This window comes from Physeter macrocephalus, chromosome 15, assembly GCF_002837175.3.
Source record: "Physeter macrocephalus isolate SW-GA chromosome 15, ASM283717v5, whole genome shotgun sequence".
NCBI lineage: Eukaryota > Metazoa > Chordata > Mammalia > Artiodactyla > Physeteridae > Physeter > Physeter macrocephalus.
In genome coordinates, this window is record NC_041228.1 from 73,567,673 (window position 1) to 73,573,672 (window position 6,000).

Sequence of the window (6,000 nt, forward strand, 5' to 3'; positions counted from 1 at the left end):
AAGGGGAGGAGCCCTGCACGCCAGCCTGGCCCCGCCGGCCGGAGCCCCGCCCAGCCAGAGCCCCGCCCCGCCCCGCCCGGCGCCGCGTCGGCTGCTTCTGTCCGCCGGGTCGGCTCAGAGCCGGGCGAGGCCGGGCGCCGGTCTTGCCGGTACCTTTAAGCGGCAGACGCCGGCGGGCGGGAGACGCTGGGGCAGGGGAGGGGCCTTGCGGCTCCGTCGCCGCGACGCGAGCGGAGCCGCGTCCCTCCGCCCTGCGGTGGGGACGCGGGACACGTGGTGGGAAGGCGGAGGTCGCGTTCGGCGCAGGGCCTGCCCTGGACTCGTGACAAGGTGTTCGAAAATGATGGAGCCTCTCGGGGCGGGGTTGGAGGGCGAGGCTGTATCTGTGGTGCGGGACGGGGCTTTGACAGGGAAAATGGAAGTATTTGTAAATTCGAAACCCTAAGTTAGGGAATATGCGGTAAACCATGATATGCACCTGCGGTGGAATACTATGCGGTCCTAAACAAAAAAAGCCTGACTTAACGTTACGCAAAAACAAGGCACAGGACTCAGTGTATAAATATACATTTATGTTATATGTATTATTTATATATACAACTATCTTATATATAGTAAGTGATACATAAGTTACATTTGTATGTTTATAAGCTATATTTTATTGTTATATAAATATAAATAACTTTTTAATTTTACCATTGTGTAGAAAAATGACAGGAATATACTTAAAGACCCATAGTACGTAGTCAAATCTGAAAGGGCACAACTGGGACCCAGGGGAAGGAGGAGATGGGATTGAAGGGAAGATCTACTTTTCACTGAATTTTTCAAGGGCAGTTTGAAATTTTTGCAGTGTTCATGAATAACCTATTGAAAAATGCACTTAAAGGAAAAAAAGTAACTTTTTTGTTTATTTAACTAACACTTTAAGTACATACTATATTTCGTGCACTGCTAGGCCCTGGAACTAAAAGGCAGACACTGTTCTAAAGGAGCACACAGATTTTGGAAGAGGAGATGCAAGACAGAGTTAAAAGTGTCAGGATAGGTTATCTAGAGAAGACGATGTCTGGCCCAGAAATAGGAAGGAAGAGTTTGTCAAAAGGACAAAAGGTGGGGGAAGGGAACTGAAGTTTAGGCGCAAGAAACAATGTGCAAAGGTCCTGGATCTGTTCGGGGAATTTAAAGTTGCATAAGGAAGCTCATTTGCTAACCCATAGCCTCTAATGTTGGCAGTGGAAGGAGAGCCATTGCTAGGGCAGAAGTGACTGGGGTTTAGTGGCTCTGGTTCCTGTTGCCTAATAGTTTCCTCTCCCTTTTAGGAGCTGTCATTCTACCGAAACCTTCATGCCGGGCTGGCAGCAGTTAGTTGCTGCATGGTTTGAATGGCCTTTCCAAACATCAACTCACAGGTTTTTGTTTGTTTGTTTTTACTGTTTAGAGGGGATTTTCAGAAATAGCACACAAAAATTTGATGTGAAAAATTACCTGGAATTGCATAATCTAGTTCACCCATCTTTAGTTTGGGGGAGGAGAAGTCCCTTCTTAGGCCTGCCATGTTCTAAAGGCCATTTTGTCCCTCCCATCTGAGTGCCTTCACTCACGTCTTTCCTGTTGATAGACATGTAGAAAGTTCCCTCCTTCCAGGAGAAACTCAATTTCTTACTACTCTCAGCGGTATGCCCTTTACACAACAGCCTGAACAGGACAACTCTATGGGGATGTTCCACGAAAGCCTAGCATCCTTACGATCAGAAGCCTTCCCATACTGTTAGAAGAGGAGAACTGTGGGAGAAGTCACTGGTGCCAGGTCATGCACGGGCTTGTTGCCATGGCAGGATGCATGTGGCACTTTACCCAGTGGACCCAGGGAAACTGGGAAGAGAAAGGTCAGAATTGAATGTAAAAAGTTATAGAAAAGGATATGTATAGAGCTTTAGAGGCAATGCAGTGTGAAGAGGACTTAGGAAACCTGCTTTTGATCTTGGTCTTACCACAAACTGGTTGGATGATTGTTGCAAATCTTTTGGCCTCCTAGAGCTTTGACACACTCATTGATAAAGCGATGGAGTTAAGTGTTACCTGAAAGGTCTCTTCCAAGTCTGAAGTCCTTTAATTTTATGTCTGTCCACCTCCAGATCTAAAGCACCTGTAAAGTAGGTGGTAATCTTTCTCTCATGAAAATGTCAGGGCCACAGGAGTCAAGTGTATATGGTTCTTGCACAGAAGTGAGAGGTGTTAGTTATTGGTGCGCAGGAATTATAACAATCAGTGGCTTTGAAAAGAGCAAGGACTAGATTTTCAAGTCCCTCGCTGAGCCTCGGTTTCCTTGTCTGGAAAATGTAGAGAATAACTGCCTCATAAAGTCAATTTAGGATCAAATGAGATAATATATGTGAAGATATTTTGTAAATTATGAAAAACATATACTTAATATATGAAACCCTTAGTGCTGCATAATTTTTAAAAATTACCTCGAGGGAGTTAAGGCCTAATCACTATACAAATTCCTATTTTAAAGTCAGCTCCTTTCCTGTCTCTATTTTATGTCTCGACGTTTATTTTTTTCTATGTGTAATTCATAATATTTTGTTATATTTTCTCTAAGCCTATATGCTGTCTTAAATTCTCTTTGAAACAAGGTGTAAATAAAACCCACACAAACTTCATTTTAAACACTTTACTTAGCCCCAAAATCCAAAGACATTTTTTCAAGAAAAACTCCTTAGGCAAAAATGACAGAAATAAAACTCTCTTCCCTTAAATCATAGGATACTTCGTGGGATTTTCCATTCTGTTCGATTTTCAGCTATTTCACTCCCTTGGGGATGAATTCTGATAACCTCATCTCTCAGTCTTACATCATATGTGGTCTGAAGGTCATAACTGTGAAATTGAAGGATTGTTTAAGGCTACATTCTTCAAGGTCTCCTTATTCAAGTTTTCCATGACATTTTAAAGTAGAGTATTATATTAGACTTTTGAATTTACTCTTCCCAACCAAACTTTTCACGTGTTTAAATTTTCTCTGGTTTTGATCGCTCTCAGACTGTGGGAAGAGAGGTAGTGGGGGAATGGGATGGGAGAAGAGTGGCTTGGAATACTGTAATCGTAGGTTCTTACTTTGGTTCCCGTGGTTTCCTTAGCCGGCTCTCGAATGCACTCTGGGAGCCCTGTGATCCTCCAGAAATGATATGCACAATGTTGTATGGATTTGCATATATGTAACTTTATGGGAGAGATCGTCCCATGAATCCATGACCCAGAAATAATTAAGAACCACTGTGAAATGCTTGCTTTCAGCCATTTCTAAACACCATGACAGAATTAATTTTCCTGCATATACTAATAAGCTCAGTACCAGTTCTGGAGGAAGAAAGAACTCCGTTCAACTCCTGAATTTACCCCCTATCAGTTGAGTGATCTTGGATAAATTACTAAACTCTCTAAGCCTTAGATTCCTCATGAGATGACACAAGTGTCTAGCAAAGTGTCAAGCTCTCAGGAGACACTAAGTAAACACTGAAGTCATTTCCCCCTTTCCTTCACCCTCTCCCTGTCTTCCACCTCCAACCTGCCACTAAGAACTGTAGGAGTTAAATGAGCCCAACAAAGACCCTCCCTTAAAGGAGATTAGAGTCTCTCTCATGCTAAGTCATGGGTAGTCATTGTAATACATAATGAAATAGTTATACAACTCACCATAATGCAGAATCAATGGGAGCCCTGAGCTTCTTTTCCTGCAACTAGGTGGTCCCATCTGGGGTGATGGGAGACAGTGACACCTGAAGTGTGTTGCTTGTGTCTACTCTACTCTGTAACAATCAGCTTAATTGTCACTTGCCACTCACTGATAGGGTTTTGGTATGTCTGCAAGCAATTGATTTACTATGGTCTCTGTGCAGTCAAACCTCTCTGCTAATGATAACCTGTATTTGTAGCTGCTCCCCAGCAGAAGCGGAAGGAGAGCCATCTAAGCTGAGCCTTAAAGGGCCTTATCTTTCATAGCTGTTGCTTTACTCGTCATTCCAGATGTTTCAGCAGCCCTCTCCACTGTACTTTGTTCACCTTATCCACCTCATCTGCCATTTATATTCTTGTTGGGTAACTCACTTAGTATTCCCTCTCTTACTTTTCTAATCATGACCAATTTCTGACCACTTGTCAAAGCCAGAAATGACTGGTTTCTCTCTTCCATTCCATTCTTCTTTCTTTTTTTAAACATCTTTATTGGATTATAATTGCTTTGTACTTCCATTCCATTCTGCTCATCCTTCAGAAGTTTACTTGAAGGGTCAAAATGGAATGATTGCAAATTCACATCCTGAGTCAATGTGTGTGTAGGTGAGTGAAGAAACTTTCTTTCGTATGTAGGTTAGTTTTGTTATCGATGGACTTACCATTCATAATAGAAGGGGCCTACATAAGTGCACAACTGAGAGAAACAGTGAATATTGGAATAATAATAAGCTCATTTTATAAAATTGTGGATTAAAAAATATAACTACATAAAATATTTTGAATTGATTAATAACAAATTTAAAAGTGAGTTAAAGGGCTTCCCTGGTGGCGCAGTGGTTGAGAATCCGCCTGCCGATGCGGGGGACACGGGTTCGTGCCCCGGTCCGGGAAGATCCCACATGCTGCAGAGCGGCTGGGCCCGTGAGCCATGGCCGCTGAGCCTGCGCGTCCGGAGCCTGCGCTCCGCAACGGGAGAGGCCACAACAGTGAGAGGCCCTTGTACCGCCAAAAAAAAAAAATAATAATAATAATAAAAAAATAAAAGTGAGTTAAAAACCAAAATAGTGTTCTTAAATTACCTACTTTTCTCAGTCCTTAACAGTTGCCTAGTGCTTTCCACAGAGAGAGTGGTCTGGGGAATGGCCCGATACTGGGATTCCAGGAGGCCTGAATTACAGTCTTTCTTGCCACCAACAAGCTGACCTTGAGAATTTTTGTCATATACTCAATAGAGATGATAATTCCAGTTGCTAATAGAATCACTGGGAGGTAGATATGAGAGCACTCTGAAAAGTACCTTATTACTAGGAGAGAGTGTATATACCAAATTGCAGGTGAATGATTTTCTTGAATGTATCTAGGTATATTAGAAGACTGACCCCTATAGAACTGTGTAACATCAGTAATATTTTACTATCTGCATTGTTGGGTTTTTGTCAGCAAAGACTAGACCATGCAGTTACTTCAAACCCTCTGGTTTGAACACATATTCATCCATTTATCCTGAACGTGTTCTGTCTTGTGTTCATTGGTCGGTGTCCTTACTTTGGAAAAGTCGGGATCGGAATGAGAATGCGGGTACCTGAGGAGTATACCTCATATTTTGCTGAAGAGAGAACCATTTACTACTCCCATGAGTGTTTCATTGTATTTTAATCTTTCCCCGTAAAGGTCTTTAAATTTTGATAAAGGGAAATCCATTTTCTCTCCATTTTTGAGGACATGATAAGCTGGTTCTGTCCCAGTGGGAGGTGCGGACACTGAAAACCTTCTGTCGCTGATGTCTGTTGTGTGAGAAGGGTGCCAGGAATTACGAGGTCACATTGCAACCTTCTTCCAGCTCCCCTCCCTCCTATATAATCTTTATCTCTGCTTCTAACAGTCTCATTATCAGAATTTTCAACATATGGAGTGAGAGAGAAGAAAATGACTATCAAAGAATCACATTTTCACTTCTAATACGGAGGAAAATAGGAGCCTATTTTTCCAAACTTTTTTATTTTAAAAAAGTTAATAAAAAAATAAATCTGTTCTTCAAACATTGAGGTTACATCCAAAGGCTCCCATTGAAAAATCTGCAAGGCTAATTAAAATTTGTCCAAGAATCATTGCTGTACTTCTACCGCTCTTTTAAATTTCTCAATGTAAGTAATCTGGGGATCAGTTCCCAGCAATTTCTTCAAATGAAACAGATTGTGAAAAAGTACAGTATAACCTTACAACAGAAGTAAACATTTATTCTCACACAATTTTTATGCA